The 12,466-nt window shown below is 32.1% G+C and overlaps 1 protein-coding gene across 1 annotated transcript in view; it reads left to right on the top strand.

The window, feature by feature from the left end:
- The window catches only part of TENM3 (teneurin transmembrane protein 3), a 3,314,517-nt gene that overhangs the window by 120,861 nt on the left and 3,181,190 nt on the right, over nucleotides 1-12,466 (top strand). The window lies entirely within an intron of this gene.

Here is a 12,466-nt window from a genome sequence, read left to right as displayed (position 1 = left end):
TTGCCCACTCATTCTCTCCCCTTCCCCATCATGGCTACTTTTAGATATAGATAGGTGTATGTTTATGTGTATGCACACACAAATATATACATCTGCTTGTGTATTATATGTAAATATATGCATGCATATGTGTATGTACATATATGCAAACATATTCTAGACATAATTCTTTTCACCAGTTCTTTCTTTGGATACAGATAGTATCATTTTATTGATATTTTATTTTATTTTTCCAATTGCACCTTATAAAAGTTTTTCATCATTCATTCATTTGCATATTCATAAGTTACACAATTTTCTTCCTCCATCCCCACCTTGCCTCAATGGAGAACAGTCCAGTGAACATTGTACATATTCATTTATGTTTGTGTATGAGGAATTAGACTGAGGGAAAAGAAAGAAAAACATGGGACAGGAAGAAAAATTTAAGAGAAATTTTTAAAAAAGCGAACATAGTGTTCATTCAGATTCTGTGGGTATTTTTGCTTTTGTTTTTGTTTTTGTTTATCTGTACATGTAGGCATTTCCATAACAGATCTCCCAGGGTTGTCCTACATCTCTGAATTGCTGAGAGAAGCTGAATCCATCATAGTTGATCAACTCACAGTGTCTTTGCTAATGTGTACAATGTCTTGGTTCTGCTCCCAAAATCATATTTAAAGCAGAATTTCTGATACTGTATAAAATGTTCTCTTGATTTTGTTCCTTTCACTCTTTATTATTTCATGAAAGTCTTTCTTTTTTTTTTCTAAAATCATCTAACTCATAATTACTTATGGCCACAATAGTATTCCTTAGCAATCTGTTCAGCTATTCCTCAATTGATGGGCATCGTTCTCTTTTAAATTTATATATCTAAATATATGTGTGTGTGTGTGTGTGTGTGTGTGTGTGTGTGTGCATACATATTTTGAAAAGAAAAAACATCAGCCAAATTGATCAATACAATGAAATAGTGTGAAAGCAAGTCCAACATCTAACACCAATGGAACTCTCATATCCAAAAGAGGTGAGTTGGAATATCTTTTTATATCTCTTCATTCAAGTTATATTTGATCTCAATAATTTGTTAATTCACATTTGATATTTTTAGTGTGTGGCTGTTCTTTCCAGTAAGGTTATTATTTTCTATATTGTTTTCTTGACTTGAATTACTTCAATCGCTATTTTTATTTATCTCACACATATACACATATATATGTACACAGGTATGTTTATAAATGTATATATGTACATGATAACAGGACAGTAATATTACAGTATATTCATGTACTGGCATTTCTTTATCCAGTCCACAATTGAAGGGATCTATTTTGTTTCTAATTCATTGCTGTCACAAAAAAGTACTAGTATAAATTTTTTGGTGAACATGATGATGTTTGTATTAATGATGGCTTCTTTGGGATAACATGAATCTCTCATTTAAATAAGACATTTTCATCACTTTATTTGCATAGCTTCAAATTACTTTCCAAAATGGTTACAACATTTTACAGCCAAACCAACAATGTATCATTGTACCTATGATCCCTACATCATTACCTATTTCTATTTTTGTCATCTTTGCCAGGATCTGATGCTTCATTTGATTGTCATTTTTATTATTATTGATAATGTGGAGTATTTTTCATGAAGTTGATGAAAGTTTTTGCAATTATTCCTTTGAGAACTCTTTGTTCATATATACATATGTGTATGTATATATGAACAATACATTGCATTATTATTGGTGATGTCATCTAAATATTTATTGTTTATGTGGTTTGAATACCAAGTACTTATCAAATAAACTTCATAGAAAGATTTTTTCATTTGACCCGTATCCAAACTGTTTCCACATTTTAGTAAACATATATTTACATATATATGTTTATCTATAGGTTTAGTAGACATATATATGTTTATAAATAAATATGTCTCTATATCTGTATCTATATATTTATCTTTCTAGATACAGTTATAGATAGATAGATAGATAGATAGATAGATAGATAGATAGATAGATAGATAGATAGTTATAATCAAATAGAAATGAACTTGAAAATGGTAAGGGTATTTTATGGGCAAATAATGTCTACATATTATAAAGAAAATAATTTTGGTTTCCCAGTCATTGAAAGTGTCTTGCAAACCTCCAGAGACCATGAATTACACTTTGGTAACTTCTGATCTAATCAAATATCTTTGTTTTGTAGATGGGAGAAATGAGATACAAAGGGGTTGAAAACTATTTCAGAACCTGGCTTAGAAGACAGCTCTCCTAACTGCCATTTATAAGGTTGTAGATTGAGGTTGAAAACTACACTGTATTTTGCAGATGAGGAAATCTTGGCTCAGAGAAATTAGTTGCTTTCCCAAGGTCACACAAATAGTGAAAGGGTAGCAGATTGACTTGAATCTAGTTCTTTTGGCCTTAAATACACATTTCATTCCACTATGTCACATTTACTGCCTGTTTCTAGATTATAATAAATTGTATAACATGGACAATTAAACAGAACTGGAAGTTTGTCAATAGGAACTCAATTGTCATAGTTTCTTTCAGCTAAAATAAAATGAAATTACTTCTTGGTTAAAAAAGGATTTGATTTTTTAAAATGGAATTAAAATGGGTTCAATTAAAGTGCTACATATGGATATAAGTATATCAATATACAAACACACATACATGCATAAATGCATACACATATGCATATATACAGAGACACATTTATGTGCATGTGGGCACACACACATGAAATGAGCTCAATTTGGAAAACTTTTCAATGATTTCAAAAAATGTAGAGAAATTATTTATTTATTTTTGTTGTATCTTAAACTGTGCCAAACTCAAGCTTGCCAGGAAAGTCAAAAATAGTTCTAATGGGCAAATTCCCACCCTTCTCAGGGAAGTATCAAATTAACAAAGTCAATTTCTGAAGATGAAGAAGTTGATGAAACCTCTATAAGACAAAATTATAAGATATAACTGTGTATTTTTCCCTATCTAATATATTTTAAAGTTCTTATGCTTTTTATTAGCTTAGAAATTCATAAACCAGGTTTAAAAATGAGACATTTCCTTTAGATTAGGAATTTCTTTTAAAATAATATCCACATATATTATGGAATCAAGTGCAGATTTATGAAGCAGGAAAATCCTAGATCTGTTATCCTGCTCCTGATTCTTTATCTATTACTTACTATGTTTCATTATCACAATTAAATACTGTATAATGTTTTGAAAGCTAAGGATGAGATGAACAGATAGGCAGTGAAAAACCCCTTTCAACAGAATCAGAATATTCATATGTTGACTTTACATGTCAGTCTTTTGATTTGAAATGAATTACATATTGCATTAAAATGTAAAACAAGGCTGCCTGAAAAGAAAATATGCAAAAATGCCAATAACATTCCCATTAGAAACATTACCCAACATTAGAAAAGGGTCAAATACATCTTAGGATCTTTTTTCTTCCTTCTTCTAGAACTCAAATGATATTCTAGGACACATTGACATAAAGTCTTCTAAATGAATTTAGACATCTGTCAAGCTATAGCTGAAAGATTTTGTCAATATTTAATATTTAATATAATATGTCAATATTTAATAATGTCAATATTTAATATAAATATTCTTATTACTCAAAATCTGTTTTTAAATATTTCTTTTTAAGGACTTGTACAATGGAAGTTCTTTTTCTATCAAATCACAAAGTTACTTTATGAACATAATAATGGAAATAAATAATAGCCTTTAACTAATCTAATCTCAGAGTATGATTTAAGAAGAATTATTTAATTAACATTTCCAATTAGTTATTTTTCTATTTTTATATCTGAACTGGAGATTTTTTGAAGGAATAGGAAATGCATTTCATTGTTCTTGAATAGAGTATTGCTAATGACAAGGAAAGTCTTTTCCTTTACTGTTCAATTCTTTGTTAGATTTTAGAGCTATGTTGATTAAACTGGACCTGAGATTTTATCAACACAGTAAGTTGTTTATGAAGAATTTCCTTTAGAAATATGGATTATCTTCTTACTTTTAAGCAATTTCTTTTGAGCCTATGTAAATGCTTGCAACCTGTTTCTTTGAAGGGGAATGGAAAGTAAATTTCATTTTTAATCAAATTTTCACTAATTGTAGACCCTTGTTTCCTGTCATCCCTACCTCCAAAAGACAATCTCACACACACAAATACACCTGAATGCATACCACACCCAAATACACACACACACACACGTGTGTGTGTGTATATATATATATATATATATATATATATATATATATATATATGTATGTATATATTTAATTCTATAGGAGGTAATCATATGCATTAAGTGAACTGAAATATCTTTTTAAAGAAAAATATCAGTTAAAATATACAGTTTCTAAAAAAGGAAGTTTAAATTGGTCAAATGAATTGTCTTAAAAAAATGGAGGGAATCTCAGTAGAACTATTTGCTTTTCTACTACACTGTTTTACAGTTGAACAAACTGAGATTTGGGAAGGTTATCATCACAGTATTTATTGTCAAATGATGAATGTGAATGTATAACCTTTCACTCCAAATATAGTAGTTTTTCTGTTGTACTAGTCTGAAATCTTGGTAGATTAGAACTTAATAATAATAATAATGATGATGATGATGATGATGATATTTGTACTTCATTTTTGAAGAACACAAGACCAAGAAGGTGATATATGACAATTACATGAATTGGATTTGAGTGAAGGGTGCTGTGCTAAGTCAACACCTCACTTTCTCCTCCAGATATGAATCAGGATGACTACAGATGGTCCTGGATATGAGGCAATAAGGGTTAAGTGACTTAACCAAGGTTACACAGCTAGTAAGAGACAAGTGTCTGAGGCCGGATTTGAACTCCTATCCTCCTGACTCCAAGACCAGTGCTCTATCCACTGTACCATCTAACTATCCAGATTAGCATTTAATCATTCTAGAAAGCACCCATGTTTTAAAAAGATTTGTAAAAAATATGTATATACAAATATATCTATATATATCTATATATTTCTATCTCTCTATCTCTCTCTATATATATGTGTGCTGAGATTATATTCTCATGATAATATAATTTATGATAGAAAATAATTTCTGCTATTAATAAAAAGGGTAAACCCCCAAAATAAAGCCAAAAAATCATAGTCTAGTGATAATGGTCTTTTTCTGTCTTTACAACATCTTTTGCCAAAATGTATAATTCTGCTCAGTCTTCATTATTTCTTCATTTCTTTCCAAGAATGAATAGTGATGTTGAATGATAAAATAACTTTCAGTAACAAGGTATGTATCTGAAGAGCAGGACTTTGTTCATGCCTCCAATTCTTCAATGCCCTAGTGACCAGAAAGAGCTGATACCTACTCAGAAAATCTACTCCTAGGAAGCAATCAGGCTTAATCTACTTTTAGACTTCTATGCCATGTGAATGGGCAACATAATAAACTTAAAAACACTGTCTAGGTAGCATATAAATTATGTGCACAAGTGAAAATATGGCCCAGAGATGAAATTAAAATACCCTAAATAACAGTAGGTTCCTCATATTATCATTTAAAAATCTGCTGGGGCCATCTGGAAGGTCCAGATTTGCTAGCAATCTTGAGTTAGTTTATTTACACTCTAAGGGATAGGACTATGTTCCGTCAGATGGTGTGAATTTTCTGCAGCTGGTATGACTCTCTATGCACAGTCATGCCTATAAACAAGATGTTTCATCTAAGCGCATCTAGGGGAATAGTTTCCAGCCACCTTCCTGTCTTAGAGTTTTTACCCACAGAACCATTGAATGACCCTCATGGGGCTTCCCTATTACCTCACTGTCAGCTGGTCTCAGCAGACTCTCTTGTGTTTTTTGCAAAGTAATTTGTCTTAAAGATTCCCAAAGGGAACAGTTCTAAGCCAATTAAAGCTATTCAGAGGAAAGAATAAAAGTTTTATACCCTTGTACCCTTGTATTCCTAAGCAGGCATCAACTCTTACATTTTTTGGTATGATTCAAGATTATTCTTACTTTTAATGCCACAATACTTCATTCCATTCAATATATATAAAACTGTGAAAACATTAACAAAGACAATTATATGTTTCAAAGAATAGTTTAAAAATGTGACATTCATAAAACTGGATAAAAGTTATTAAATATGTTTAAATTATAAGCAACAGTGCCTAAAAACACAACCTAAAGTTTTCTACTTTTTGCCTGACATTTAATACTTCCAAAAGAAATGTTTATTAATGTCTTCTTTTTAAAATTCAAATAAAGCATTTTCACAAAGGTGGCTAAGTGCTCTATTTCTTAAAACTCTCTGAAATACAGTGCACATCACAGATATAGTTTTATAAATATCTAGCGTTTCAAAGTGGTAAATACTGGCACAATCAGAAAAAAAAATTCAGAATGATAAGATTATAGGTTACTTTTCCCCTTGTCAGTTGTACCCTAGAGTATAAGTGATATTCATAAAAAGGAGGAAATAATGGGAAGTGAGGAGAAAATCTTCTAAATTAGCTTCATTTCCCTTTACCTTATACAATGATGACATTAGATCATTTAGAGATGATGTACTGAAAAAAAATGAAGAGTCAGAGAGCCTATGTTTTGAATACCAGCTCTGTCCCTCACTTTCAAGTGACATACCATAGACAAATGATCACATTAGTGTGAGACTCACTTTTGTCATTTATTAAACAGTGATCGTAGAATCTGCACTGCCTAGTTCACAAAGTTGTTATGAACAAAGATCCATGCAAACTGCAAAATGTTATATGAGGGATTATTATGAATTAGATAATCAGCCATGCAGCCAGGAAGACCTGAATTCAAATATTATTTCTGACTTGTTACCTTATCAGCTTTGACACCATGATCTAAAAACACCTTAAGGTTATTATTTTAGAGATACTTGCTGATCTGCATAAGTGGAAGAAGCATTCTCAGAAGACATTCCATATATAAATTATATCACTGGAAGAGATTATAAGGATATATGTAATAATCATAAAAATTATAAGGAAGATGGTATATGTAGCTTCTTCATATTACTTTAAAGTTCTCATACATCTGATTCTCATTTCCCAATCTCTTCTCTTATTTTCACTCTAATGGACATCACCATTTGAGCCTGCCATATTGATAGGTCTAAAGCAAGATTTTAACTATTCTAATCCCTTGCTCAAGAAGCTTCAGTAGCACTCTATCATCCCTACCATAAAGTTCTCACACTGACCATTTAACAATTGGCTATCATGAGCCACTTTGAAGCAGCTCCAGTACTCCTCACCAGAATTCTGGTACTTTTTCTTAGATTACCTTCCATCTACTATGTATATTTTGTATGAACCTAGTGATTTGAATTGTCTCCACTGCTAGAATGTCAACTCCTTGAGTGAAGGGGTCTGTCTTTGCTTTTCTTTATTACCCCCAAATTTAGCACAGTAATTACTAAGTGAGACTAACTGAAAAGATGAAGCCTAGATATGTATCTAAGGTAAGTGACCAAGTCCTTGGTGAGCTGATGAAATAATCCAGAGGTCTACAGGACACTCCACTGAAAAATCTTCAGATTCACAATCTCAATCTCATTGGTTTGGTTTTGACTGGGAACCTGCCTAATTTTATTGAGTTCATATAGTTTTTCCTCTGTTCTGATATCCCATTGGGCCCAACTCTCCACTATTGTCAGATTCTCTCAGACTGAATAGAGTGGTAAAGTCAATCAACTATAAACATTGATTAAATAAACATTTTATTCATCACCTTATAAGCACTTCTGCTAAGACTAGTGGATAGAACACCAGTCAGAAAACCTAGGCTTCCATGCTAGATTTGTGACTAATGCTCTACTGGAACTTTGGCAAACTAGTTAAGCTCTTTAGGCTTTAGATTTCTTATCTTTAAAATGAGGCGGATAAATCACTGGATTATAAATTTAGAAGTGGAAGGAATCTTTAAGGTCATTTTCTACAGCCCTTCCTCATTTTACAACTCATAAAGTTAAGGCCTGAGGAAATCCAATGGCCAGCTTAGAATCATAAAAGTGGTAAACAAGGTAATAGAGAATGAACCCAGGTTCTTTGACTCCAAGTACATCCCTTTTTTATTGAACCATATAGCCTTCATGCTCTGAATGTCTCTGATATCCTTTATAGTTATCAGGGAAAGAGGCAATTTTTGAACATAGATACAAGGGTAGAGAGAATTTGGATTGGAAAAAAAAAAGATTTAAAGAAGTTGGAGAGGAATTACATTACTTTATAACATGATAATATGATATGATTAACAGGAAATGAGTAGTCTATATTGGATAGAGTTAGTGTCCATTGTGGTATAATGGGAGATAAAGCTGGATCAGAAGCAGCATCATGTTGGGAAACGAATGGCAACTTTTGATTTGGGAAAATCTGTGGTCAAGTTCTGCTTCTGACACTAGTACATACTGGTTGTGCAATCATTGGAAAACTGCTTAAACTTTCAGATCTCCCAGCAACTCTCTAAGATTATGTTATGAGCAAATTATTTAGGGGAATTGGTTGAGGGAGTTTCTATCTAGGAAATTTCCCAAGTTTATGAAAACAGAGATACAGATTTCTGTCATCCACCATTTCCCACTTCCCCTCCACCCCCTAAAAAACCTACCTTAATATACATATTTGCTATTGAAATACTGAAGGATCTTTAGGGCCATAGACCTTTGAGACATAAGAAAAATATAATAGGTTGTCATTGAATGTTTTGAAGCATATGTATGTTTAGCACAATCAAAATGATCATTTTAGGAAGATTAATTTCAAGGTGATGTGGAGAATGAATATGAAGATGTCTGAAGGTAAAAGGGCTAGTAAAGATATTATCCTTAATCTGGGTGATAAAGTCCTAAAATAGGATGGTGAAAACAGGAATGCAAAGAACCAGATGTTGTGCAAATTAATACTCATTCAAATGCTAATGTTTATAAAAGCGCCTTGAGCTGCTCCTAGGTAAGGTACCCCATATTAACACCCTGCTTCTACATCTGTATTCTGTTTATTAATTCTTACTTTGCATATTTAATCATTTTATAAAATGTGAATTTGGGGGGGGAAGGGCAATTTCTTATAAACACTTTTCCTCTCCTTGCTTCTTATATTATATTGCTCTTGCATCTCTGAAATTTTCCTTATAATTTTAAAGATAATAAAAGCCTCACCAGTGAATGTGAATTTATCAGAATATTTTTGCAGTCACAGTATTTTAAGGCACGTGCAAAACTTTCCTGACAAAATTTTAATAACAACCTACTGTGTAATTATAGCCTTCAGTTACAAGAGAGGTTAGCTAAATAAAGTCTGCATTTAAGTGACAGTCACCAGGATATGATCAAAACTGGGAACTCTCTCTTTTTTTTTTTTTTTTTAAGAAATGATTACTTGTGGATCACAGCATTTGAATGAAGACCAAAGACAGAACATTTTGGCAAATCCTGACAAGAACACAAAAAAAGCATGATTTGATTTGAGTTTGATATTTAAAGTATATAGAAGGCAGTGTATGCATTGACCAAAAAAACACCCCTATACAAGAAAAATCACAAAAAAATACTTTGGGAATGTTAAAGCTCTTTTGAAATTTTTGTTAGCATTATTGCTGTGATTATGGGTAGTAGTAGTAGTAGTAGTACTAGTAGTGATAGAAGTAGCAATAGAAGTAGCAGTAGTAATAGTAATAGTATTTTGTTCTATTTTCTATGAAGTTCAAATAAAATTGTCTTTGGAAAAGTTGTTATCTTACTATTAATACTTCATACTCTCTGCTGAGTATTCTATTGGTCAAGTAGATAAAGTAATCACTATTTGTAACTAAATTAAAACATTAGAATATAAATTTATCTTCAAAAAGTACACTGAAAATATCTTTAAAAACTTCAATAACAAGCAGGACAATAAAGGTGATATGCAACTTATCTTCATTTATCAACTTGTTTTCATTTATTGTCTTGATTTTTTAAAAGATTATTTTTCCATGTAGTTTGGAATTTATGATCTTTTTTTAAATATGGAAACCTGTTAACATTTTTAAATGGACAATGTTATATATGGGGTGGGGGAAGAAACTTCTTGGAGTGGAACCAAGATGGCAGAGTAGAAAATCAATCAGCTTAGTTCTCTCAACCTTCTGAAATGTTGAGAATTCTGAAATGGCAGAACCAATAAAAGGTCAGGGTGAATCATTCTTCTAGCCCAAGACAATTTAGGAGGCCAAAAAAGAGAGACACGGGGTAGAGGTTAGCCCAAATTCCACATGGATGAAATATCAGTGATGGAACTAGGTGATGGCAATAGAAGCAGCAGCAGCTGCAGGAATCATCAGGCCAGAGATGGTTTGGAAAGTGTCATCTGAAAAGAAAGAGAATGCAGGGTGCTCTTGTGCTGGAACTGGATGCAGAACCAGACACTGAAAACTCCATTACCTATCTAAGCCAATTCTAGGTTACAGTTCAAGGGCAGAAAGGAGTAATTTAAGTTGAAACATAGTAAGAAGCCTGAGGGATAGCTCTTTCATAACTCTATTTACCTATGCCCAATTCTGGGTTATAGTACAAGGGAGAAGGGGAGCACTTTTGGTGGAGGAAATGCCTTTGAGGGACAGTGTCACTTCTAGCTTTAGAGATCAGGAATCCAGAGGAAAAGAATTGTTTCTGGTCCCAAGGGAAAAGCACCCTGAGGAGCAATATTGATTGCAATCCTAAAAGATTCAGGGGCATTCCTGGATAAGTACCAGAGTGCAAACCAAGAAAGCAATGACCACATCTGTTCTGAGATCACATCCCTTAGGATTGCAAATGAAATCAAAATATCTTTGATTCAAAGGAAAGAAAAAAAAGAGAATTGGATACATGCTTAACAAGAATTCTGGGTGATACTAAAAAAAAAATCTCATTACTCAGATAAAAATGTTCTAAATAACTGTTGATTAGAGAAATGCAAATAATCATTCTGAGATGCCATATCATACCTCTAAGAATGACTAGCATGATAGAAAAGGAAAATGACAAATGCTAGAGGGATTGTAGCAAAATTAGGACACTAATGCGTTGTTGGTAGAATTGTTAACTGTCTACTTTCCAGAGAACGATTTGCTATTATATCCAAAGTTCTATATAAACTATGTATATCTTGTAACCAAGCAATACCACTATAGTCCAAAGAGGTTGAAGGAAAGGGAAAAGCACCTATTTATAGAAAAAAAAATATTTTCAGTAGATGTTTTGTATTGGTAAGAACTGGAAATCAAAGGAATGTCTATGTTGGCTAAATAAGTTATAGAATATAATTGTGATATATATGTGTGTGTGTGTGTGTGTGTGTGTGTGTGTGTGTGTGTGTATACACACATATATTTTACTATAAGAAGTCATAAATAGGATAGTTTCAGAAAAATCTGGGAAGACTTCTGTGAACTCATCAAAGTGAAATGAGAAGAACCAGGAGAAAATTGTACGTGGTAGCAACAATATTTTAAGGATGATCAACTTCACTACTTTGATCATGACAGTGATCTGAGACAAATGATCCCAAGGATAAATGAGGCATTAAGTTATCCTCTTCCATATAAAAAACTGATGCATAATTAAATATCTTTTTTATTTTTATTTTTTTTCCTTTTTTAACATGGATAATATGGAAATGATTTGCATGACATCGTATTTATAATCAAAATCAAATTGTCTCCTTTCTAAGGAGGGGGATGAAAGAAAAGAGAGATAGATATTGTAAAGTTCTATATTTAAAAAAAATGATTGTTAATTCTTTAGAAGTAATTGGAAAATATTTAATAAAGTAAAATTATTTATAAATAAAACCAGAAAAATATTATATATGAACAATTTTGCTAAATAACTTTTTTTCACTGTAATGATGCTGTGGTCCTACTAAAATTCATTTGCTGAATTATCTTATATGTTTTAGGGTCTATGTTTGTAATTCAGTGATTTGTTCTGTCTTAGTTTATGAAGGATAATGAACTTTTCTGTTCATTTCTAGAAATCTGATTTCTTAAATTTTTTTTTTGCTCAATTTATGCAACCATTGCCTTTCATAATCTATACTGATTGATAAGCTTTTAGTTACTACTTGATGGAATTGACCAGATTATAAATTACTTTCATAAGTTTCTGTATTATGCCAACAAATCTTCATCACTCAACCATTAGTTTGATTTCTTTCTTTTTTTTTTTTTCCCCTTAGGTTTTTGCAAGGCAAATGGGGTTAAGTGGCTTGCCCAAGGACATGCAGCTAGGTAATAATTAAGTGTCTGAGGCTGGATTTGAACTCAGGTACTCCTGACTCCAGGGCAGGTGCTCTATCCACTGCACCACCTAGCCGCCCCTCCACTGTGCCACCTAGCTGCCCCAAGACTATATTCTTAATGACATTGTGAAAAAAATCAAACTCTCTTTCATCCAGCCTCTTATTCCT

Source organism: Macrotis lagotis, chromosome 3, assembly GCF_037893015.1.
Source record: "Macrotis lagotis isolate mMagLag1 chromosome 3, bilby.v1.9.chrom.fasta, whole genome shotgun sequence".
NCBI lineage: Eukaryota > Metazoa > Chordata > Mammalia > Peramelemorphia > Peramelidae > Macrotis > Macrotis lagotis.
The sequence above is the reverse complement of the archived record's forward strand: the minus strand, read 5'-3'. Positions and strand labels throughout refer to the sequence as shown.